This window comes from Silene latifolia, chromosome 9 (genome assembly GCF_048544455.1).
Source record: "Silene latifolia isolate original U9 population chromosome 9, ASM4854445v1, whole genome shotgun sequence".
Lineage (NCBI taxonomy): Eukaryota > Viridiplantae > Streptophyta > Magnoliopsida > Caryophyllales > Caryophyllaceae > Silene > Silene latifolia.
Genome location: NC_133534.1, coordinates 79,656,063 through 79,682,179, shown reverse-complemented (window position 1 = coordinate 79,682,179; position 26,117 = coordinate 79,656,063). Strand labels below are relative to the sequence as shown.

Genomic DNA, 26,117 nt, shown 5'->3' with positions numbered 1-26,117 from the left:
CAAAGTTGACTTCGTTGTATGTGTACAGAAAACCTCCTAAAAAAAGAAAGCTGCCTGTTGAGACTGATCCGACAAAGAAGTATCCTTACATTACATCCGAGGTATGGAAAAGGTTTAAAGAGAAGTGTATGACGGCAGAATTTCAAGTGAGTAGTTAACATGTAGTATATTTTTTAATTTTTTAGTTAGCAATAATATTATCATATTTGATAAGTAATTTAAAATTTTCAGGCTATAAGTAAGATTGGTGCATAGAGGCAGTTGAAGGACAAATACCCCCACAGGATGTCTCGTGGAGGATATAGGAACACAAGGCGGAAATTGGAAAAAAAACTGAAAGAGAAAGAAAAAGGCAGAGCTGCTGATGAGGTCGACGGCTCAGGGGGAAGTAGTCAATCCCAAACTACTTTAAAAAGAGGTGACCTATGGATAGAGGGAAGAGTAGACAAAGATGGTGAATGTTTAAATTCTGAGACAAAAAAAAAATAGAAGACCTTGTGAGTATTTTGTTTACAGCAATTTTTTTTTTTTTTTTTGTATTAAGGAATTTTTACAACTAATTTCTTTTGTTTTTTCTGCTAATAATGATATTGTATTTGCAGAAAATGGTGAATGAAATGCTCAAGAAAGGGGAGTTTGTACCTAGTGGAAAAGTTGATGAATTAACAAAAGCACTTGGAACTGATGAGCATTATGGTCGTGTAAGAGGTGTTGGGGGTCGAGTGGGGCATAAGAAATATTTTGGCAAATGCAAAAGGAGTCGAAGTGAGGGAGTTATGTCAAAGGAGTTTGTGGAGAAGCTTACTCAGCAGATCACAGAGCAAGTCACAAAGCAAGTGAGGGCAGAAATGTATAAAGATATAGAAGTGATGGTGGAGCAACGGACAAATGGGAATGTTAGTTATTCGGTTGAAAAAGAAAAAGGCAGAGATGCTGAGGTTGAGGTTGAGATGAATTGCAAAAGTGGGAATGGTAGTTATGATAATGTTAACCATGACCCCGACCCATTTTGCCGACATACCCGAGAAGGTAAAATAATTCGATTCTTTGTTATGTAATTCTGAAGTCGATTTCAAGTGTATTAATTAAGCTAGGCAGACCTTAGCTTGTTTTTTTATCTTTGGCTGTGATGTTGTTCCTCGGGGAGTTGAATGCGAGCTATTTGTGAAAGATACGTGATTGAAGAAGGTCGCACTTGGACGAGTATTTAAGGCCCCAACTCAGGCATCAACATGTCACGGTCGAGCCTTTGGAGCAGGTGAGTTAAGGGTATGCATTGACGTTGTCATGGAATATATGGAGGACACACCATTACCTCTACCAACTGAAGAACATTTTACTATTGGTGAGGCAATTGGTTCATTTGTTCAATGGCCGAGAAACTTAGTCAGTTTGCGCTACTTAGAGGTATGGATGTCATTTTAAAGTTGAAGTTATATTATATGGCTAGCCTTATCTTACCCCATCTTCAACACATAAAAGTTGGTTCTGATTGAACCATGCTGAAAATTGCATTGTTAGTGAGTAATCAGTTTGCGTCTTTTTCTTTCCAGGAATATCAGAAAAACCATGAAGTACAAGCAGGAGAAAAGTCAGTGATGAGTAAGACTAAATGCAAAAAGCGGAAGAGAGTTGATGAGAGTACTAATTCCAAAAAAGTAGAAAGTGCTAAAAGTAAAACAAATGATCCATTGGCTGGTTCAAACAATACTTTGAAAGCACTTTTGGAACAAAAATATGATTCTAGACGATTCTTGTCCAAGGTAGTTAGTATGATGGGCGAAACTCAAGTAACGGATGTGAGCGAGGATGTTGTAGGATGTGAGCGAAGGCTGCGAATCGCCAAGGAGGACATTACTGCATTGTTGAACATCGAAAAGATCTCCCTTCCAGTCATTCAGACTTTTGTTGGGTATGTATTGACTCCAAATTTAAAGTTAGCATCTCATAGCTAGTTTTACATTGGAGCAGATGATGATTTGAAGTACATGCTGGTTATACTTCTACTTATATTGTTACAGGTACTTGTCTAGCGTTTGTGACATAAAAACATTTGGATTCTTATGTCCAGAAATGACTTCACAACTAGGCAGCCTTGAATCAGAGGGAGTAGTAACATATATTTCAAACTGGATGAAAAAGAAGAAAAGCCATATTTACATTGCCCCATATTACAAAGAGTAAGTACTCACCCTTATGTAAAACAAAAGTATCAACAGTTTGATTATTTTGATTACTTGACTGATTATTTATAGGGATCACTGGATGCTTGATGTAATTGACATCGTTGAGCATAATCAAGTATATTGGTTCGATTCAATCGGGAATTCTGTGCCTTCAATGTTGAGAACTTTAATTAATACGTAAGTTCGACTTAGTAGTTATTCTTGATATGCAAGATGTTCATTGAAAGAACACTTTTCAACTTGGCTGATAATTTTTTGTTGGAAACTTTATATTAGATCTGTAAGAGCATACGGCTACACGGGTGAGTCAAGGAAGAGTTCTGTAGCACCGCAATGGGTGAAAGTTGATGTAAGTTGTTGATATGCAATAGTAGACTCATTTATATTACGTTTAATTTACAAAGTGTGTTGGTTTAATTCGTCGTCATGTTGTTTTATTAGTGTGCTCGTCAGCCAAATGCTATAGAATGCGGTTACTACATCATGAGGTATATGCTGGAAATTGTCACTCGTCCTAATCCGATGACAACTCACAACGAGGTCAGATTATCTCACTCGCCTGTATATTGTCATACAAATCTGTGTTGCCTTGAAAATTTTTCCCCATACCCATTATTATAGCTAGAATTGAACTCTCCAGCTAGCTCAAGCCTATTATGTGTGTTATTATCTAATTAGAACCTTTATGTGCATGATTTACAGCTTTTTCAAAACAAAATGGCTTATTCAGAAGAAGAAATCAATGTGGTTCGGGACTTCTGGGCGAACTATTTTCTTAATATCTAGTGATATAGTAATGTGTTAGCTAGATTTTGCACATTATGTCTTGGACCTTTGTAGGTTGTTGAATTTGGACGGCATTTGTATAAACTATGTTTTGGTAAGGTCGTTGTAAGAAACTATGACGAACGACCTTTCTTGGTTGTTGAATTTGGATGGCGTTGTATGAATCTATGTTTTGGTCGTTGTATGAAAGTATGACGAACGACCTTTGTTGGTTAGTTGTTGAATTGTCGATGCAAGTGTTTTTTGTTATGAAATGGCCTAAGTTTTCATATGCAGATGAAATGGCTTGATTTAGATTAGCCATTCCAATTTTTTTTAAAAAAAATTGGCAAGGAAAAGGACAACGGTTTTATTAGTAGAGGATGTAATATCATTTATAATGCACATGAGGTTTTGGTAAAAAACTGATGAATATAGGTACATAAAGACATCAAAGTTCTATGTAAATTGATGTACATGACAGAAACAGACATCGGATGACTACTAAAACTGATGTAAATAATACTAAAGGACATCGGATTATAAATATAAACCGATGTATATTAATAGTTATGGACATCAGATATTTAGAAATCCGTTGTGCAAATACTAGTGGACATCGGTTTAAAAACCGATGTGCATTACTCCATAATGGACATGACCAAACTCTACATCGGGTGTGTATCCGATGTCCATATACAAAAAAGTCCGATGTGCATAACAGGTTTTGTAGTAGTGATGGAGATTGTGAAGAATTTAGAAGTCTCAATTCCATTTACGGAATTGATCAATCACGTCCCGACCTATGCAAAGTATATGAAAGATATCCTTACAAAGAAGAAATCAATCCGGAAGCTTGAGACTATTGCTTTTACTAAAGTAAGTAGTGCTATTCTTCAAGGAAGTTCACCTCCAAAGCTCAAGGATCCGGGAAGTTTCTCCATTCCATGCACTATTGGTGACACCACGATCAACAAAGCTCTATGTGACCTTGGAGCAAGCGTGAGTGTTATGCCATATTCGGTAAGTAAGAGGCTAGGCATGGGAGAAATAAAATGCACCAACATCACGATTCAAATGGCGGATAGATCAACAAAGTCACTTTTAGGGGTATAGGAAGATGTTCCCGTGAGAATTGGAAAATTCTTCATCCCGGTGGATTTCCTTAACGTTGACATGGAATAAGACTCCAACATTCCTATTATGTTAGGAAGAACTTTCTTGCACACCGCGGGAGCGGTGATCGATGTAAAGCATGGAGAACTCACCCTTGAAGTGGGAGATGAAACCATCACTTTCAATCTTGACAAGACTATGAGAGCTCCCCGATTGCATGAGCCATGTTTTATGGTTGATCACTATAGCCGGAAAGATGATAGGAAGAAGTTGGAATTTCAATGGAAAAAGAAAGTGGATGATGATCCATCAAAAGAGTAAGGAAATTGCAATATTGAGAGCTTGAAAAGCTCACCCATGACAAGTGAAGAACAAGGCCTCATTGGCCAAGACAAGAAATAAGGAGAGTTGTCTTCATCAACTCAAGACATTTTTAGTGAACAAGTAGACGAAGTATGCGGTCTTTGGGATGATGAAATTGAAGGGATATTCAATCCCTATATTGTTAATGCTATGACCTAAGACCATCATGGAGAACAACAAGTGCAAAGGTCTATTGAGGATCTTTATCATGATAATGAACAAGCTTTGGACTACTTCTTCAAGGTGTCGAGTAACATCAACAGCACCTTGAACATGCCCCCTTGACATCTCACATTGGATGAGAGTTTGGTGGAGTCCTCCCTAAACCACCATTTGTAAATATTCTAACTCCCTAACTTGCATTTCAATTATTATATTGCATTTTTGTCATTTTTGGATTACATTTTTATGCCTTGATCAAGATTTTCATCATTTTGAGAGAAGTGAGGGAGGGACTTATAAGTTTATTGATGTATAGTGCTTTGCCTTAGTGTGGGGATAGCAATTGCCTAGGCTATTCATGCCTTTGTAGTGCCCCTACAATGAAGAACACAAGAATTGAAGAATGAAATGACACGGGTTACGAAGCACCCACGGATGGACCTCAATCCGTGTGGTCTAGGAAGAATCCGAGCGGCCCAACGGATAATCCGCTCGTCTTGAAAGAACCCGAGCGTCCAAGGCATAAGATGCTCGTCTTATGAAGCTGCAGAAAATATTTTTGGGTCTGACTGTGAATCCGAGCGTCCCAGCAAGGAATCCGCTCGTCTCAGTCAGGACGGTCGTCCAAGAGGAAAGACGCTCGTCTTTTTACTGATAAAATTTGGTATTTTTCACTGGAAAGGAATCCGAGCGTCCAAAATGAAAGACGCTCGTCTCAGCTCAGGAATCTGCTCATCCTTCCTGTAATCCGCTCGTCCCATGCGTCTTTTTCTGAACCCAGAAATTGAAGAATCTGAGCGTCCCGATACTGAAGCCGCTCGTCTCCCTCTGCAAGTCAAAAACCAATGGGTCTTTTAAACCCTCCTTTCCCATTCATTTTCATTATTTCAAAACACAAACACTACCCAAAACCCTCATCCTCTCCATCAACAAAAACCAATTTTCTCCACCAAAATCAACCACATCAAATCCAGACTTCCTCAAAACAAAAATTAATCACTCCTTTAGCAACAACAACTGATTCAAACACCAAAATCTTCATGTTTTGAGTCGATTTTTAGGATACAAGGCAACCTTCATCTATCCTAAATCGATTTTGGCATTACTAGAAATTAAAGGTAACCCCCCAAGACGAGAATCAGTGGGTGCCATCCATTTGAGGAGTGGTACAAGGTATGAAGGCCCGAAGAAGCTCATTGATGAAGATGTTGTGAATGCTAGTGACAAGGAAAGAGTTGTTGAAAACTCTAAAGAAGAAGAACCCACCATTCAAGAAATTTCAAAGAAGGATGAAGAGAAGGCCAAAGAAAAGGAGCCTATTGTGATTAGACTTCCATTCCCGAGTCGTCAAGCCAAGTCTAAGTTTGATGACCAACTTGGAAAATTCATGAAGATTGTGAAGAATTTAGAAGTCCCAATTCCATTTACAGAATTGATCAATCACGTCCCGACCTATGCAAAGTATATGAAAGATATCCTTACAAGGAAGAAATCAATCCGGATGCTTGAGACTATTGCTTTTACTAAAGTAAGTAGTGTTATTTTTCAAGGAAGTTCACCTCCAAAGCTCAAGGATCCGGGAAGTTTCTCCATTCCATGCACTATTGGTGACACCACGATAAACAAAGCTCTATGTGACCTTGGGGCAAGTGTGAGTGTTATGCCATATTCGGTAAGTAAGAGGCTAGGCATGGGAGAAATCAAATGCACCAACATCACGCTTCAAATGGCAGATAGATCAACAAGGACACCTTTAGGGGTATGGGAAGATGATCCCGTGAGAATTGGAAAATTCTTCATCCCGGTAGATTTCGTTATTGTTTACATGGAAGAAGACTCCAACATTCCTATTATTTTAGGAAGACCTTTCTTGCACACCGCGGGAGCGGTGATCGATGTAAAGCATGAAGAACTCACCCTTGAAGTGGGAGATGAAACCATCACTTTCAATCTTGACAAGACTATGAGAGCTCCCCGATTGCATGGGCCATGTTTTATGGTTGATCACTATAGCCGGAAAGATGATAGGAAGAAGTTGGAATTTCAATGGAAAAAGAAAGTGGATGATGCTCCATCAAAAGAGCAAGGAAATTGCAATATTGAGAGCTTGAAAAGCTCACCCATGACAAGTGAAGAAGAGGCCTCATTGGCCAAGACAAGAAAGAAGGAGAGTTGTCTTCATCAACTCAAGACATTTTTAGTGAACAAGTAGACGAAGTATGCGGTCTTTGGGATGATGAAATTGAAGGGATATTCAATCCCTATATTGTTAATGCTATGACCTAAGACCATCATGGAGAACAACAAGTGCAAAGGTCTATTGAGGATCTTTATCATGATAATGAACAAGCTTTGGACTACTTCTTCAAGGTGTCGAGTAACATCAACAGCACCTTGAACATGCCCCCTTGACATCTCACATTGGATGAGAGTTTGGTGGAGTCCTCCCTAAACCACCATTTGTAAATATTCTAACTCCCTAACTTGCATTTCAATTATTATATTGCATTTTTGTCATTTTTGGATTACATTTTTATGCCTTGATCAAGATTTTCATCATTTTGAGAGAAGTGAGGGAGGGACTTATAAGTTTATTGATGTATAGTGCTTTGCCTTAGTGTGGGGATAGCAATTGCCTAGGCTATTCATGCCTTTGTAGTGCCCCTACAATGAAGAACACAAGAATTGAAGAATGAAATGACACGGGTTACGAAGCACCCACGGATGGACCTCAATCCGTGTGGTCTAGGAAGAATCCGAGCGGCGCAACGGATAATCCGCTCGTCTTGAAAGAACCCGAGCGTCCAAGGCATAAGATGCTCGTCTTATGAAGCTGCAGAAAATATTTTTGGGTCGATTGTGAATCCGAAAGCGTCCCAAGAAGGAATCCGCTCGTCTCGGTCGGGACGGTCGTCCAAGAGGAAAGACGCTCGTCTTTTTACCGATAAAATTTGGTATTTTTCACTCGGAAAGGAATCCGAGCGTCCAAAATGAAAGACGCTCGTCTCGGCTCAGAATCTGCTCATCCTTCCTGTAATCCGCTCGTCCCATGCGTCTTTTTCTGAACCCAGAAATTGAAGAATCTGAGCGTCCCGATACTGAAGCCGCTCGTCTCCCTCTGCAAGTCAAAAACCAATGGGTCTTTTAAACCCTCCTTTCCCATTCATTTTCATTATTTCAAAACACAAACACTACCCAAAACCCTCATCCTCTCCATCAACAAAAACCAATTTTCTCCACCAAAATCAACCACATCAAATCCAGACTTCCTCAAAACAAAAATTAATCACTCCTTTAGCAACAACAACTGATTCAAACACCAAAATCTTCATGTTTTGAGTCGATTTTTAGGATACAAGGCAACCTTCATCTATCCTAAATCGATTTTGGCATTACTAGAAATTAAAGGTAACCCCCCAAGACGAGAATCAGTTGGTGCCATCCATTTGAGGAGTGGTACAAGGTATGAAGGCCCGAAGAAGCTCATTGATGAAGATGTTGTGAATGCTAGTGACAAGGAAAGAGTTGTTGAAAACTCTAAAGAAGAAGAACCCACCATTCAAGAAATTTCAAAGAAGGATGAAGAGAAGGCCAAAGAAAAGGAGCCTATTGTGATTAGACTTCCATTCCCGAGTCGTCAAGCCAAGTCTAAGTTTGATGACCAACTTGGAAAATTCATGAAGATTGTGAAGAATTTAGAAGTCCCAATTCCATTTACAGAATTGATCAATCACGTCCCGACCTATGCAAAGTATATGAAAGATATCCTTACAAGGAAGAAATCAATCCGGATGCTTGAGACTATTGCTTTTACTAAAGTAAGTAGTGTTATTTTTCAAGGAAGTTCACCTCCAAAGCTCAAGGATCCGGGAAGTTTCTCCATTCCATGCACTATTGGTGACACCACGATAAACAAAGCTCTATGTGACCTTGGGGCAAGTGTGAGTGTTATGCCATATTCGGTAAGTAAGAGGCTAGGCATGGGAGAAATCAAATGCACCAACATCACGCTTCAAATGGCAGATAGATCAACAAGGACACCTTTAGGGGTATGGGAAGATGATCCCGTGAGAATTGGAAAATTCTTCATCCCGGTAGATTTCGTTATTGTTTACATGGAAGAAGACTCCAACATTCCTATTATTTTAGGAAGACCTTTCTTGCACACCGCGGGAGCGGTGATCGATGTAAAGCATGAAGAACTCACCCTTGAAGTGGGAGATGAAACCATCACTTTCAATCTTGACAAGACTATGAGAGCTTCCCGATTGCATGAGCCATGTTTTATGGTTGATCACTATAGCCGGAAAGATGATAGGAAGAAGTTGGAATTTCAATGGAAAAAGAAAGTGGATGATGCTCCATCAAAAGAGCAAGGAAATTGCAATATTGAGAGCTTGAAAAGCTCACCCATGACAAGTGAAGAAGAGGCCTCATTGGCCAAGACAAGAAAGAAGGAGAGTTGTCTTCATCAACCCAAGACATTTTTAGTGAACAAGTAGACGAAGTATGCGGTCTTTGGGATGGTGATTTTGAAGGGATATTCAATCCCTATATTGGTAATACTATGACCCAAGACCATCATGGAGAACAACAAGTGAAAAGGTCTATTGGATATCTTTATCATGATAATGAGCAAGCTTTGGACTACTTCTTCAAGGTGTTGAGTAACATCAACAACACCTTGAACATGCCCCCTTGACATCTCACATTGGATGAGAGTTTGGTGGAGTCCTCCCTAAACCACCATTTGTAAATATTCTGACTCCCTAACTTGCATTTCAATTATTATATTGCACTTTTGTCATTTTTGGATTTACATTTTTATGCCTTGATCAAGATTTTCATCATTTTGAGAGAAGTGAGGGAGGGACTTATAGGTTTATTGATGTATAGTTCTTTGCCTTAGTGTGGGGATAGCAATTGCCTAGTCTATTCATGCCTTTGTAGTGCCCCTACAATGAAGAACACAAGAATTGAAGAATGAAATGACACGGGTTATGAAGCACCCACGGATGGACCTGAATCCGTGTGGTCAAGGAAGAATCCGAGCGGCCCGACGAATAATCCGCTCGTCTTGAAAGAACCCCAGCGTCCAAGGCATAAGACGCTCCTCTTATGAAGCTGCATAAAATATTTTTGGGTCTGACTGTGAATCCGAGCGTCCCAGCAAGGAATCCGCTCGTCTCAGTCAAGACGGTCGTCCAAGAGGAAAGACGCTCGTCTTTTTACTGCTAAAATTTGGGATTTTTCACTTGAAAGGAATCCGAGCGTCCAAAGCGAAAGACGCTCGTCTCAGCTCAGGAATCCGCTCGTCCTTCCTGTAATCCGCTCGTCCCATGCGTCTTTTTCTGAACCCAGAAATTGAAGAATCCGAGCGTCCCAATACTGAAGCCGCTCGTCTCCATCTGCAATTCAAAAACCAATGGGTATTTTAAACCCTCCTTTCCCATTAATTTTCATTATTTCAAAACACAAACACAAACACTACCCAAAACCCCAAAACCCTCATCCTCTCCATCAATAAAAAACAATTTTCTCAACCAAAATCAACCACATCAAATCCAAAGTTCCTCAAAACAAAAATTATTAACTCCTTTATCAACAACAAGTGATTCAAACACAAAAATCTTCATGTTTTGAGTCGATTTTTAGGATACAAAGCAACCTTCATCTATAGTAAATCGATTTGGGCATTACTAGAAATTAAAGGTAATCCCCAAAGACAAGAATCAGTGAGTGCCATCCATTAGAGTAGTGTTACAAGGTATGAAGGGCCGAAGAAGCCCGTTGATGAAGGTTTTGTGAATTCTAGTGACAAGGAAAGAGTTGTTAAAAACTCTAAAGAATAAGAACCCACCATTTAAGAAGTTTCAAAGAAGGATGAAGAGAAGGCCAAAGAAAAGGAGCCTATTGTGATTAGACTTCCATTCCCGAGTCATCAAGCCAAGCCTAAGTTTGATGACCAACTTGCAAAATTCATGGAGATTGTGAATAATTTAGAAGTCTCAATTCCATTTACGGAATTGATTAATCACGTCCCGACCTATGCAAAGTATATGAAAGATATCCTTACAAAGAAGAAATCAATCCGGATGCTTGAGAGTATTGCTTTTCCTAAAGTAAGTAGTGCTATTATTCAAGGAAGTTCACCTCCAAAGCTCAAGGATCCGGGAAGTTTCTCCATTCCATGCACTATTGGTGACACCACGATCAACAAAGCTCTATGTGACCTTGGGGCAAGCGTGAGTGTTATGCCATATTCGGTAAGTAAGAGGCTAGGCATGGGAGAAATCAAATGCACCAACATCACGCTTCAAATGGCGGATAGATCAACAAAGACACCTTTAGGGGTATGGGAAGATGTTCCCGCGAGAATTGGAAAATTCTTCATCCCGGTAGATTTCATTATTGTTTACATGGAAGAAGACTCCAACATTCCTATTATTTTAGGAAGACCTTTCTTGCACACCGCGGGAGTGGTGATCGATGTAAAGCATGGAGAACTCACCCTTGAAGTGGGAGATGAAACCATCACTTTCAATCTTGACAAGACTATGAGAGCTCCCCGATGGCATGAGCCATGTTTTATGGTTGATCACTATAGCCGGAAAGATGATAGAAAGAAGTTGGAATTTCAATGGAAAAAGAAAATGGATGATGCTCCATCAAAAGAGCAAGGAAATTGCAATATTGAGAGCTTGAAAAGCTCACCCATGACAAGTGAAGAAGAAGGCCTCATTGGCCAAGACAAGAAAGAAGGACAGTTGTCTTCATCAACTCAAGACATTTTTAGTGAACAAGTAGATGAAGTATGCGGTCTTTGGGATGATGAGTTTTAAGGGATATTCAATCCCTATATTGGTAATGCTATGACCCAAGACCATCATAGAGAACAACAAGTGCAAAGGTCTATTGAGGATCTTTATCATGATAATGAGCAAGCTGTCGTCTACTTCTTCAAGGTGTTGAGTAACATCAACAGCACCTTGAACATGCCCCCTTGACATCTCACAATGGATGAGAGTTAGGTGGAGTCCTCCCTAAACCACCATTTGTAAATATTCTAACTCCCTAACTTGCATTTCAATTATTATATTGCATTTTTGTCATTTTTGGATTTACATTTTTATGCCTTGATAAAGATTTTCATCATTTTGAGAGAAGTGAATGAGGGACTTATAAGTCTATTGATGTATAGTGCTTTGCCTTAGTGTTAGGATAGTAATTGCGAGCTATTCATGCCTTTGTAGTGCCCCTACAATGAAGAAAACGAGAATTGAAGAATGAAATGACACGGGTTACGAAGCACCCACGGATGGACCTGAATCCGTGTGGTCAAGGAAGAATCCGAGCGGCCCGACAGATAATCCGCTCGTCTTGAAAGAACCCGAGCGTCCAAGGCATAAGACGCTCGTCTTATGAAGCTGCAGAAAATATTTTTGGGTCTGACTGTGAATCCGAGCGTCCCAGCAAGGAATCCGCTCGTCTCAGTCAGGACGGTCGTCCAAGAGGAAAGACGCTCGTCTTTTTACTGCTAAAATTTGGGATTTTTCATTGGAAAGGAATTCGAGCGTCTTAAGCGAAAGACGCTCGTCTCAGCTCAGGAATCCGCTCGTCCTTCCTGTAATCCGCTCGTCCTATGCGTCTTTTTCTGAACCCAGAAATTGAAGAATCCGAGCGTCCCGATACTGAAGCCGCTCGTCTCCCTCTGCAATTCAAAAAACAATGGGTATTTTAAACCCTACTTTCCCATTCATTTTCATTATTTTAAAACACAAACACAAATACTACCCAAAACCCCAAAACCCTCATCCTCTCCATCAACAAAAACCAATTTTCTCAACCAAAATCAACCACATCAAATCCAAACTTCCTCAAAACAAAAATTAATCACTCCTTTAGCAACAGCAAGTGATTCAAACACCAAAATCTTCATGTTTTGAGTCAATTTTTAGGATACAAGGCAACCATCATCTATCCTAAATCGATTTGGGCATTACTAGAAATTAAAGGTAATCCCCCAAGACAAGAATCAGTGAGTGCCATCCATTTGAGGAGTGGTACAAGGTATGAAGGGCCGAAAAAGCCCGTTGATGAAGATGTTGTGAATGCTAGTGACAAGGAAAGAGTTGTTAAAAACTCTAAAAAATAAGAACACACCATTCAAGAAGTTTCAAAGAAGGATAAAGAGAAGGCCAAAGAAAAGGAGCCTATTGTGATTAGACTTCCATTCCCGAGTCGTCAAGCCAAGCCTAAGTTTGATGACCAACTTGGAAAATTCATGGAGATTGTGAAGAATTTAAAAGTCTCATTTCCATTTACGGAATTGATCAATCATGTCCCGACCTATGCAAAGTATATGAAAGATATCCTTACAAAGAAGAAATCAATCCGGAAGCTTGAGACTATTGCTTTTACTAAAGTAAGTAGTGCTATTATTCAAGGAAGTTCACCTCCAAAGCTCAAGGATCCGGGAAGTTTCTCCATTCCATGCACTAGTGGTGACACCACGATCAACAAAGCTCTATGTGACCTTGGGGCAAGCGTGAGTGTTATGCCATATTCGGTAAGTAAGAGGCTAGGCATGGGAGAAATCAAAGGCACCAACATCACGCTTCAAATGGCGGATAGATCAACAAAGACACCTTTAGGGGTATGGGAAGATGTTCCCGTGAGAATTGGAAAATTCTTCATCCCGGTAGATTTCGTTATTGTTTACATAGAAGACGACTCCAACATTCCTATTATTTTAGGAAGAATTTTCTTGCACATCGCGGGAGCGGTGATTGATGTAAAGCATGGAGAACTCACCCTTGAAGTGGGAGATGAAACCATCACTTTCAATCTTGACAAGACTATGAGAGCTCCCCGATTGCATGAGCCATGTTTTATGGTTGATCACTATAGCCGGAAAGATGATAGAAAGAAGTTGGAATTTCAATGGAAAAAGAAAGTGGATGATGTTCCATCAAAAGAGCAAGGAAATTGCAATATTGAGAGCTTGGAAAGCTCACCCATGACAAGTGAAGAAGAAGGCCTCATTGGCCAAGGCAAGAAAGAAGGAGAGTTATCTTCATCAACTCAAGACATTTTTAGTGAACAAGTAGACGAAGTATGCGGTCTTTGGGATGATGAGTTTGAAGGGATATTCAATCCCTATATTGGTAATGCTATGACCCAAGACCATCATAGAGAACAACAAGTGCAAAGGTCTATTGAGGATCTTTATCATGCACTACAAGAAACACGCGTTTTTGAGACCGCCTACATCGGTCTCAAACATGTGAAAAACGGTCTCAAAACCGATTTTGAGACCGCTTTTTCAAATTTGAGACCGCCTACTGTCGGTCCCAAAATCTGGTAACAAATTCCAAAATTAGGATCCGCTGCATAACGGTCGCAAATTTGAGACCGCTATTTCACGGTCGCAAACTCTATAGGCAGTCTCTAATTTGAGACCGTGTTTAGTCTCAACACAACCTATTAAAATTAATATAGAAAGTCAGTTTGAGACTGGAAGTAGGTCTCAAATTTTGCAAAGCCATCTCAAATTAAAATTCATATATACCCCACTGTTTCCATTCTTCTCTTGATCACCTATTAAATGAAATCCTTCACATAAGCTAAAAATGGAAAATCGAGAGGACCAAATAAATTTCAAATCTCGATTTATAAACAATACCAAGTAATCATCCATACACTCACTTCGCTATTAAATTCAACCAAATTTACCTATTCAACACTTAAAATTTTACAAACTAACTAATCCAAGGTTCAACAACACTTACTTACAGTCTAGTAACTTCTAACCTACTTGTAGGACCTCCGCTACTACCAAATGGACCCTCATCGTGGCTACAATGGGAAGAAATGTTGCGGCGACTAAATTCTTGTTGCATTAGTTGAAAACGTTCTTCCATTGTCTTCATTACTTCTTCCTTTTGTGCCACCGAACATTGCTTATTTATCCACTTCAGCCTCTTTCCATTCTTCTCAATTTGTTTTACAGCATGGCTTAAAATTCCTTTGCGGCGCTTTTGGGCATGCTCATTCCATCCCGTACACCACCATTAAATTCTTCGTCCCATTTGAAAAACTCCTGCAAATAGGAATATGAGTATAAGTTAATAAATTGCATAAGAACATAAGTGGTATGGACTGCACAAACTTACAATTCTTACAAATTAAGAAAAGAAACTACGAGGTAAAGGAAATGTTTAACATGAATTTCACATGAGCCTCAGCACAATCCATATCATCCTATAAACTATTTACATTATTATAGATTGGACCTAATTAAATGGTTTGATAAGGGAACTGTTTACTCTTTCAATCCAAGTTGATTTTGGTAATAGATTGGACTTTTCAAAAATGAAATGAAAAGCTCTTACAAAAAGAAAACCGCAACAAGTATTTATTTTCCATAACTACACTTGTGAAAGTATCTTAAAGAACCCCAACTTATATTCTATAAGCAGAGGACCACATTGACATCACTAAGCTAACATATTAATCAATTAGAAAATTAAAAGAGATGTACAAGCCAATAACAATGCCAATATTCAAAGAAAAGCTATGGTTTGGGCAAAGAGACGATATTAATAATCATCCTATTCATAAACAAAGTAATACTTTCAAAAAAACGAAACTCAAGAAATTTGTCTAATGTGGGCATGTGTAGAGTGTAGACATTGGTACATGAAAATGACGGTCATGATCCAACATAGGCTCAGCTATACTCCATACAAAAATACAAAACCGCACATCAGTCTCATAAACGGTGCACTATTGACTTCTAACATAAAAGACCACACATCAGTCTATATGTTCTGAAATATAATGGACCATATATCTCTGAAATCGCTAGCAATACTTCATTAGTCACTAATAGCATCTATGTTCCAAAATATAATTAAACCAACAAGAAAGTTGACCATGAAATACAAATTCACCATTCACTAATAGCCTATTATCATAAAATATCTTAATTTGAAATAACAGTCATGGTTGTGAGGAAATTAACCAACAGTGAAGTGAAAGCAGTCGTCTTCATCTCACGCTACTTAGTAATGTACCTTAAAACACTGCTACATAACTATTTCTCTGAGTTATATATCTTCTTTAAGAACATAAGCACAACTTATTTACCAGTTAAGTTGTCTTAATCTGCTAAGTAAATGTATTTTAATCACACACATCTATAGAGTATAACAAATCCCAGCTACACCAATACCACAAAGCACTAACTTAAATTTGAAAGCACATTAGTTGGATACCTATACGAAAAATTCATTAAACCTGAACCTAAGATTGAGGTGCGAATCTGGGCTGAACAAGAACAAATCCCTGCCAATGAATGAAAACCGTTTGAATTTGCATAAAAACGCATAATAGATCTTAATTGAAACTGAAATAAATCTAACCCTAAATAATCAAATTCGATGCACATAAGTTAAAATTGATCCAACAAACAAGTTCACCATGGGGAAATCAACCATCAAACCTAATCTAATCAAAATTATCAAAACCTAACCCTAAATAATCAACATCTGTCAAAACTCTAACTCAATTAGTCAAAATAGTAACTCATTATGTAATTCATTGAAAGATTCAAAGCTTTGGAATTATAAAAATACCTGCGCTTAAAGACATGGGACGGGAAAGAGCTGAGATGCAGGATGGGAAAGAGTTGATCAGCGAGAAAGGAGAGAGAAACAATAGATGATAGCAGGTCGAAGCGTCATCGGCTTTGGGAGTGCAGGTGAAAGCCTTGTCCCCGTTGGGAGTGCAGGTCGTCGCCGTTGGAGGAGCAAGTCGGCTGTATTGGGAGGTTTTGTGAAATGAAGGATGTGAAATTCAGAATGAATGTGTGTTCGAGACGGTCACAAATAAAAAACAAAGGTTTTCGATCTCAATGAAAATAGTGGCGCGTTCTAGTTGAAACCGTTGTTAGTCTCAAAGTTTTAAAACAGTCTCAAACTTGCGACTACCAATGACTTTTTGAGACAGATATTTTGTCAGTCTCAATTTTGATACCGATAAATTTTTTTTGAGACTAACAGCGGTCCCAAAGACGTATTTGCGACCATTTTTTGCAGCGGTCCCAAAATAACGGTCTCAAAAACGCTTATTTCTTGTAGTGATGATAATGAGCAAGCTGTCGTCTACTTCTTCAAGGTGTTGAGTAACATCAACAGCACCTTGAACATGCCCCCTTGACATCTCACAATGGATGAGAGTTTAGTGGAGTCCTCCCTAAACCACCATTTGTAAATATTCTAACTCCCTAACTTGCATTTCAATTATTATATTGCATTTTTGTCATTTTTGGATTTACATTTTTATGCCTTGATCAAGATTTTCATCATTTTGAGAGAAGTGAGGGAGGGACTTATAAGTTTATTGATGTATAGTTCTTTGCCTTAGTATGGGGATAGCAATTGCCTAGGCTATTCATGCCTTTGTAGTGCCCCTACAATGAAGAACACAAGAATTGAAGAATGAAATGACACGGGTTATGAAGCACCCACGGATGGACCTGAATCCGTGTGGTCAAGGAAGAATCTGAGCGGCCCGACGAATAATCCGCTCGTCTTGAAAGAACCCGAGCGTCCAAGGCATAAGACGCTCGTCTTATGAAGCTGCAGAAAATATTTTTGGGTCTGACTGTGAATCCGAGCGTCCCAGCAAGGAATCCGCTCGTCTCAGTCAGGACGGTCGTCCAAGAGGAAAGACGCTCGTCTTTTTACTGCTAAAATTTGGGATTTTTCACTGGAAAGGAATCCGAGCGTCCAAAGCGAAAGACGCTCGTCTCAGCTCAGGAATCCGCTCGTCCTTCCTGTAATCCGCTCGTCCCATGCGTCTTTTTCTGAACCCAGGAATTGAAGAATCCGAGCGTCCCAATACTGAAGCCGCTCGTCTCTATCTGCAATTCAAAAACCAATGGGTATTTTAAACCCTCATTTCCCATTAATTTTCATTATTTCAAAACACAAACACAAACACTACCCAAAACCCCAAAACCCTCATCCTCTCCATCAATAAAAACCAATTTTCTCAACCAAAATCAACCACATCAAATCCAAAGTTCCTCAAAACAAAAATTATTCACTCCTTTATCAACAACAAGTGATTCAAACACAAAAATCTTCATGTTTTGAGTCGATTTTTAGGATACAAAGCAACCTTCATCTATCCTAAATCGATTTGGGCATTACTAGAAATTAAAGGTAATCCCCAAAGACAAGAATCAGTGAGTGCCATCCATTAGAGGAGTGGTACAAGGTATGAAGGGCCGAAGAAGCCCGTTGATGAAGATTTTGTGAATACTAGTGACAGGGAAAGAGTTGTTAAAAACTCTAAAGAATAAGAACCCACCATTTAAGAAGTTTCAAAGAAGGATGAAGAGAAGGCCAAAGAAAAGGAGCCTATTGTGATTAGACTTCCATTCCCGAGTCGTCAAGCCAAGCCTAAGTTTGATAACCAACTTGCAAAATTCATGAAGATTGTGAATAATTTAGAAGTCTCAATTCCATTTACGGAATTGATCAATCACGTCCCGACCTATGCAAAGTATATGAAAGATATCCTTACAAAGAAGAAATCAATCCGGAAGCTTGAGACTATTGCTTTTACTAAAGTAAGTAGTGCTATTATTCAAGGAAGTTCACCTCCAAAGCTCAAGGATCCGGGAAGTTTCTCCATTCCATGCACTATTGGTGACACCACGATCAACAAAGCTCTATGTGACCTTGGGGCAAGCGTGAGTGTTATGCCATATTCGGTAAGTAAGAGGCTAGGCATGGGAGAAATCAAATGCACCAACATCACGCTTCAAATGGCGGATAGATCAACAAAGACACCTTTAGGGTATGGGAAGATGTTCCCGTGAGAATTGGAAAATTCTTCATCCCGGTAGATTTCGTTATTGTTTACATGGAAGAAGACTCCAACATTCCTATTATTTTAGGAAGACCTTTCTTGCACACCGCGGGAGTGGTGATCGATGTAAAGCATGGAGAACTCACCCTTGAAGTGGGAGATGAAACCATCACTTTCAATCTTGACAAGACTATGAGAGCTCCCCGATTGCATGAGCCATGTTTTATGGTTGATCACTATAGCCGGAAAGATGATAGAAAGAAGTTGGAATTTCAATGGAAAAAGAAAATGGATGATGCTCCGTCAAAAGAGCAAGGAAATTGCAATATTGAGAGCTTGAAAAGCTCACCCATGACAAGTGAAGAAGAAGGCCTCATTGGCCAAGACAAGAAAGAAGGAGAGTTGTCTTCATCAACTCAAGACATTTTTAGTGAACAAGTAGATGAAGTATGCGGTCTTTGGGATGATGAGTTTTAAGGGATATTCAATCCCTATATTGGTAATGCTATGACCCAAGACCATCATAGAGAACAACAAGTGCAAAGGTCTATTGAGGATCTTTATCATGATAATGAGCAAGCTGTCGTCTACTTCTTCAAGGTGTTGAGTAACATCAACAGCACCTTGAACATGCCCCCTTGACATCTCACAATGGATGAGAGTTAGGTGGAGTCCTCCCTAAACCACCATTTGTAAATATTCTAACTCCCTAACTTGCATTTCAATTATTATATTGCATTTTTGTCATTTTTGGATTTACATTTTTATGCCTTGATCAAGATTTTCATCATTTTGAGAGAAGTGAGGGAGGGACTTATAAGTTTATTGATGTATAGTGCTTTGCCTTAGTGTGGGGATAGCAATTCCCTAGGCTATTCATGCCTTTGTAGTGCCCCTACAATGAAGAAAATGAGAATTGAAGAATGAAATGACACGGGTTACGAAGCACCCACGGATGGACCTGAATCCGTGTGGTCAAGGAAGAATCCGAGCGGCCCGACGGATAATCCGCTCGTCTTGAAAGAACCCGAGCGTCCAAGGCATAAGACGCTCGTCTTATGAAGCTGCAGAAAATATTTTTGGGTCTGACTGTGAATCCGAGCGTCCCAGCAAGGAATCCGCTCGTCTCAGTCAGGACGGTCGTCCAAGAGGAAAGACGCTCGTCTTTTTACTGCTAAAATTTTGGATTTTTCATTGGAAAGGAATTCGAGCGTCTTAAGCGAAAGACGCTCGTCTCAGCACAGGAATCCGCTCGTCCTTCCTGTAATCCGCTCGTCCTATGCGTCTTTTTCTGAACCCAGAAATTGAAGAATCCGAGCGTCCCGATACTGAAGCCGCTCGTCTCCCTCTGCAATTCAAAAAACAATGGGTATTTTAAACCCTACTTTCCCATTCATTTTCATTATTTCAAAACACAAACACAAACACTACCCAAAACCCCAAAACCCTCATCCTCTCCATCAACAAAAACCAATTTTCTCAACCAAAATCAACCACATCAAATCCAAACTTCCTCAAAACAAAAATTAATCACTCCTTTAGCAACAACAAGTGATTCAAACACCAAAATCTTCATGTTTTGAGTCAATTTTTAGGATACAAGGCAACCATCATCTATCCTAAATCGATTTGGGCATTACTAGAAATTAAAGGTAATCCCCCAAGACAAGAATCAGTGAGTGCCATCCATTTGAGGAGTGGTACAAGGTATGAAGGGCCGAAAAAGCCCGTTGATGAAGATGTTGTGAATGCTAGTGACAAGGAAAGAGTTGTTAAAAACTCTAAAAAATAAGAACACACCATTCAAGAAGTTTCAAAGAAGGATGAAGAGAAGGCCAAATAAAAGGAGCCTATTGTGATTAGACTTCCATTCCCGAGTCGTCAAGCCAAGCCTAAGTTTGATAACCAACTTGCAAAATTCATGAAGATTGTGAATAATTTAGAAGTCTCAATTCCATTTACGGAATTGATCAATCACGTCCCGACCTATGCAAAGTATATGAAAGATATCCTTACAAAGAAGAAATCAATCCGGAAGCTTGAGACTATTGCTTTTACTAAAGTAAGTAGTGCTATTATTCAAGGAAGTTCACCTCCAAAGCTCAAGGATCCGGGAAGTTTCTCCATTCCATGCACTATTGGTGACACCACGATCAACAAAGCTCTATGTGACCTTGGGGCAAGCGTGAGTGTTATGCCATATTCGGTAAGTAAGAGGCTAGGCATGGGAGAAATCAAATGCACCAACATCACGCTTCAAATGGCGGATAGATCAACAAAGACACCTTTAGGGTATGGGAAGATGTTCCCGTGAGAATTGGAAAATTCTTCATCCCGGTAGATTTCGTTATTGTTTACATGGAAGAAGACTCCAACATTCCTATTATTTTAGGAAGACCTTTCTTGCACACCGCGGGAGTGGTGATCGATGTAAAGCATGGAGAACTCACCCTTGAAGTGGGAGATGAAACCATCACTTTCAATCTTGACAAGACTATGAGAGCTCCCCGATTGCATGAGCCATGTTTTATGGTTGATCACTATAGCCGGAAAGATGATAGAAAGAAGTTGGAATTTCAATGGAAAAAGAAAATGGATGATGCTCCATCAAAAGAGCAAGGAAATTGCAATATTGAGAGCTTGAAAAGCTCACCCATGACAAGTGAAGAAGAAGGCCTCATTGGCCAAGACAAGAAAGAAGGAGAGTTGTCTTCATCAACTCAAGACATTTTTAGTGAACAAGTAGATGAAGTATGCGGTCTTTGGGATGATGAGTTTTAAGGGATATTCAATCCCTATATTGGTAATGCTATGACCCAAGACCATCATAGAGAACAACAAGTGCAAAGGTCTATTGAGGATCTTTATCATGATAATGAGCAAGCTGTCGTCTACTTCTTCAAGGTGTTGAGTAACATCAACAGCACCTTGAACATGCCCCCTTGACATCTCACAGTGGATGAGAGTTAGGTGGAGTCCTCCCTAAACCACCATTTGTAAATATTCTAACTCTCTAACTTGCATTTCAATTATTATATTGCATTTTTGTCATTTTTGGATTTACATTTTTATGCCTTGATCAAGATTTTCATCATTTTGAGAGAAGTGAGGGAGGGACTTATAAGTTTATTGATGTATAGTGCTTTGCCTTAGTGTGGGGATAGCAACTGCCTAGGCTATTCATGCCTTTGTAGTGCCCCTACAATGAAGAACACAAGAATTGAAGAATGAAATGACACGGGTTACGAAGCACCCACGGATGGACCTGAATCCGTGTGGTCAAGGAAGAATCCGTGTGGCCCGACGGATAATCCGCTCGTCTTGAAAGAACCCGAGCGTCCAAGGCATAAGACGCTCGTCTTATGAAGCTGCAGAAAATATTTTTGGATCTGACTTTGAATCTGAGCGTCCCATCAAGGAATCCGCTCGTCTCAGTCATGACGGTCGTCCAAGAGGAAAGACGCTCGTCTTTTTACTGCTAAAATTTGGGATTTTTCACTGGAAAGGAATCCGAGCGTCCAAAGCGAAAGACGCTCGTCTCAGCTTAGGAATCCGCTCGTCCTTCCTGTAATCCGCTCGTCCCATGCGTCTTTTTCTTAACCCAGAAATTGAAGAATCCGAGCGTCCCGATACTGAAGCCGCTCGTCTCCCTCTGCAATTCAAAAACCAATTGCAATTCAAAAACCAATAGGTCTTTTAAATCCTCCTTTCATATTCATTTTCATCATTTCAAAACACAAACACTACCCAAAACCCCAAAACCCTCATCCTCTCCATCAACAAAAAGCAATTTTCTCAACCAAAATCAACCACATCAAATCCAAACTTCCTCAAAACAAAAATTAATCATTCCTTTAGCAACAACAAGTGATTCAAACACCAAAATCTTCATGTTTTGAGTCGATTTTTTGGATACAAGGCAACCTTCATCTATCCTAAATCGATTTGGGCATTACTAGAAATTGAAGATTCCAAGCTTTCATTGGTGTTACTAAGCAAAGGAGTATGGCAAGAACAAAAGGTGGAAGCAAGGCACCCCAAAAGAAGACACTTTCTAAGAGGCAACAAGCTCTTCAAGACAAACAAGCATCAAAGGCATTGGTAGTTCATAATCCAAGGTTGGAGATTCAAGAACAAGTTCCTCCTATGGAAGCTACTACTTCTACCACTCCGGTTATTGAACAATTAGCCGATTATCGGGAGGTAATTTTCACTTCCGACTCCCATAGGAAGAAATTTATTCTCTTTGTTAAGAAAACCATCATGCCTACTAAGTTCATTTGTGAAGAGGCATTGTCAAAATTGGGTGTTCTTGAGCAAACTAAGACCTTTTTCGAGTCTATGCACTACTACAGATACAGCCTATAACAACGGGTAAAAACCGTTGTAAAATCAAAAAGCGGACGTTGTTAAAGCGGCCGTTGTAGAAGTTATTTACAACGGTTTGCTTATTTAGTGAAACCGTTGTCTAAAGTATTCACCACGGTTAACAGCCGTTGTTGTTGGGTGTTCTCCGTTGTGGAAAGTGTTTCAAAATTTTAGAGGGAATAATATAACAACGGTTGTCGTATGTATAACCGTTGTTGTAACTTTCCCTCCAAAATTGTGAACTCTTTTGACAACGGGTTTATGGTACATACCCGTTGTTGAAATATTTAGTAACAACGGTTCTTTGTTTAATACCCGTTGTTGTAATTTTACCTCCAAAATTGTGAAGATTTTTAACAACGGTTCTTCGATTAAAACCTGTTGTTGAATATTATGCGCGGGTATTTGTGAATGTCATTCACAACGGTGTTATTTTTATTAACCGTTGTGAAAGGTATTCACAACGGTTTTTTTTAGTAACCGTTTTTATTACAAACTCCTAATGGTTTGAAAAAATAAATTTCTTTCATGCCATTCAAAAACCTGCATATGTCAGCAGCACCATATACCAAAGACCAAAGATAAATCACATTTGGGTTCATCGAACTCAATAGATTCAATTCAACCACAACAAAAAATTTGCATCATATATATATATACTTACAAGGAGTTGAATTTACATGAACTAATCATTCCCTAACTTCAACAAAAAATTTACTAATAAGTTGATCTAAACTCTGAGTATCATGCATTTCTAATATATTCTAAGACGTAGTTGCCCCACATGTCTCTTACCTCGTCTATATCTACACTTGAGTACAGCTCAATCTGTTGTGACGGGTTGATTGCATACTGAGGAAAAAACAAAGAGAAGACATTATGGTATATATAGCAGCAAGCAAGACAACATTAGCAACATCATGGTATATATAGCAGCAAGCAAGATAACATTAGCTCTAATTTAAAAAAAAAAAGTAATAAACACATGTTTAAATTATTACTAACCTTTTCTGGAATAACGAGATATCTTCGCCTAATAATCTCCAACATGAACCGACAACTGTAGTATCCACGTTGTATGCTATCTGGCTGGCGAGGGGCCTATTATTACATAAAAAAAACAGACGAGAGAAGGCTCACATCAGAATCTTGAACTTTAGGTATTGTATTAGTATTAAACACAGATTTTGCACTTAATGTTATTGTATTTGAGCACGTACCCCTGTTATCGTAATAAAATCAGGGCCAACATAAGAATCTTCCGTGGGTTGATCCTGCTCGTTTGCTCTTTTCTTCTTAAAGGCCCTTTTTTTAAAAAATAAAAAAGGAGGCAGAAACTAATTTTTTTAGGGGCAAAAATATGAAAGAGCTTTTTCCTATAAATAAAAAATGAAAATGTTATTATAAATAAATCAGTATTATAAACTTACATATTAATCAAGTGCTTAAAAATCTCGCTTGGTTGATGATGTAAAGAGTCCAACCAGAAAACTTTATTCCTTGTCGGCATGATGGCTGCTAGCACCCAATGAGTCCTACATCAAGAGACATCATCATTATTAACAAGTACATATATTAGTTATGAAAATGCAATTGTAGGGGGAAACGTAATATTAATTTGTTTATTACCCTTTTTCATTATAAGCGCCAAAAATCAGCTTCTTGGTTGTCGCCAATTCTTTGAGCAATATAATCTACCCGTTGTTCGAACGAGAAATCCGGAATAAATAAAGATAAAACATAGGGGCACAGGAATCCGTATTGATCAGATGGAATATTCTTCTCGGGGATCACTCTCAATTTCAATATCCTACATTATTACGGTATTAATTCCGGTATTTAAAACACTATCTAGTAGTCAGAATATTAGACTATGAAATTATTTATTAAGAAACTTACTTCATCCAAACAAATATGTGTGCTATATCAATCTGGTCTAGGCCAGCCCATACGGCTAGCAGATCCCATGATATAAGCGTTTGGCGCTCAGCCCCTAGAATATCCTCCTCGAGCGGAATAACTATCACTTGCTCGGTGGCTATGCGATGGCCAGCCTCCTCATGCAGTCTCATCATCGTCACCGTTCTTACTTTTTGCATGTAATCCTTCCCTTTATATTGTGTGGAGTTTAAACTCCTAACTTTCGTGTCCAGGGAAAGAATGAGTCTTTGATTTTGTGCTACTACCACCAGCCTACACATGTAGTAGATAATTAAAATAATAAAAAATCCAAAGGTAACATATCCTAGTTGGAGTAATAAAAATAAAAGCGTACTTAATTAAATACCTCGTCAACCTGCTCTTTCAATGATGAGGTAGTAGTAGAGTAAGACCGGGGACTTAGGCTTATCGGTCTTTTTGTCCCCTACACAAAATTACCATGCTTTTTATAAATACGGACAAAAAATATAAATAAAGGGAGCGAGGTTAATTTTTAAAAAAATGGAGAAGTTAATTAAATACCTCATCAAGTTGTTGTGAAGTCGAGGTCGTTGGCATGTCTGTGGACTTAGGCTTATCCGCCAAAGCCGTCTTTTTTGTTCCCTACAAAAAAAAAAATAACATATAAATTTAACATATAAAAACATTCAACAATTAAAAATGTAACATATATATAAAGGTATTTCTTCTAACCCCAATCGCTTTCATTTCCGAGGCGGCGGAGATATCTTCGCCAAGTAGATGTGAGTTTCAGGCCATTGGATGAAACTTCCAAGCGCATCTCCCAGAATGGTAATGTCGTCACGAACTGGGACAGGCAGTTGAAAGTTTTCATGGCCTGGAAAGACTGTAGTTATCTCTACTATTCTATGATTCGGCAAAAGTTTTTCGCCATGAACTACAGTTTCCGCTGCTGCAGATTTGGTTTCTACGAGACCCCGGCCAACACGCACATGTGGCTTTTCGGTTTTAGGGTCAGCAAGAATAACTGGCCTCTTGTTTACGGCCTGAAGAATATACACATACATTATTATATCTTTGCAAAAACGCTTCAGCATTCAAAAGATTTTGCAAAAACGCTTTCTGTCTCAGGCCGATTTTTGCACAAACTTCAGCATTCATATAAATTTAACTAATTAAACACTTCATGCATACCTTACTGAAAACAGGGAACTGACTTGAAGGGGATGTATGCTGTTTTCCATCAGCCGTCTTCTCAAGTTGCATCTCCTTTTCAGACCCATTATTTACCTAATAAAATTAACCAATTCAATGGCACCATGTCAGAAGTTATAGCATTAGAGCGGTGTGAACACACCCCCGATCTTACCC

General features: G+C 39.1%; 2 long non-coding RNA genes across 2 annotated transcripts; both read right to left on the bottom strand.

Annotated features, from left to right (window-relative positions):
• Window positions 1-14,239: 14,239 nt before the first annotated feature.
• Window positions 14,240-16,511, bottom strand: LOC141598187 (uncharacterized). Its single transcript, XR_012523310.1, has 3 exons — window positions 16,232-16,511; window positions 15,872-15,941; window positions 14,240-14,694 (listed from the first exon to the last, which is right to left on the bottom strand). It is a non-coding gene; the product is annotated as an uncharacterized LOC141598187 (long non-coding RNA).
• Window positions 16,512-23,617: 7,106 nt separating this feature from the next.
• Window positions 23,618-24,149, bottom strand: LOC141598186 (uncharacterized). Its single transcript, XR_012523309.1, has 3 exons — window positions 24,065-24,149; window positions 23,850-23,945; window positions 23,618-23,696 (listed from the first exon to the last, which is right to left on the bottom strand). It is a non-coding gene; the product is annotated as an uncharacterized LOC141598186 (long non-coding RNA).
• Between the last annotated feature and the right edge of the window lie 1,968 nt (window positions 24,150-26,117).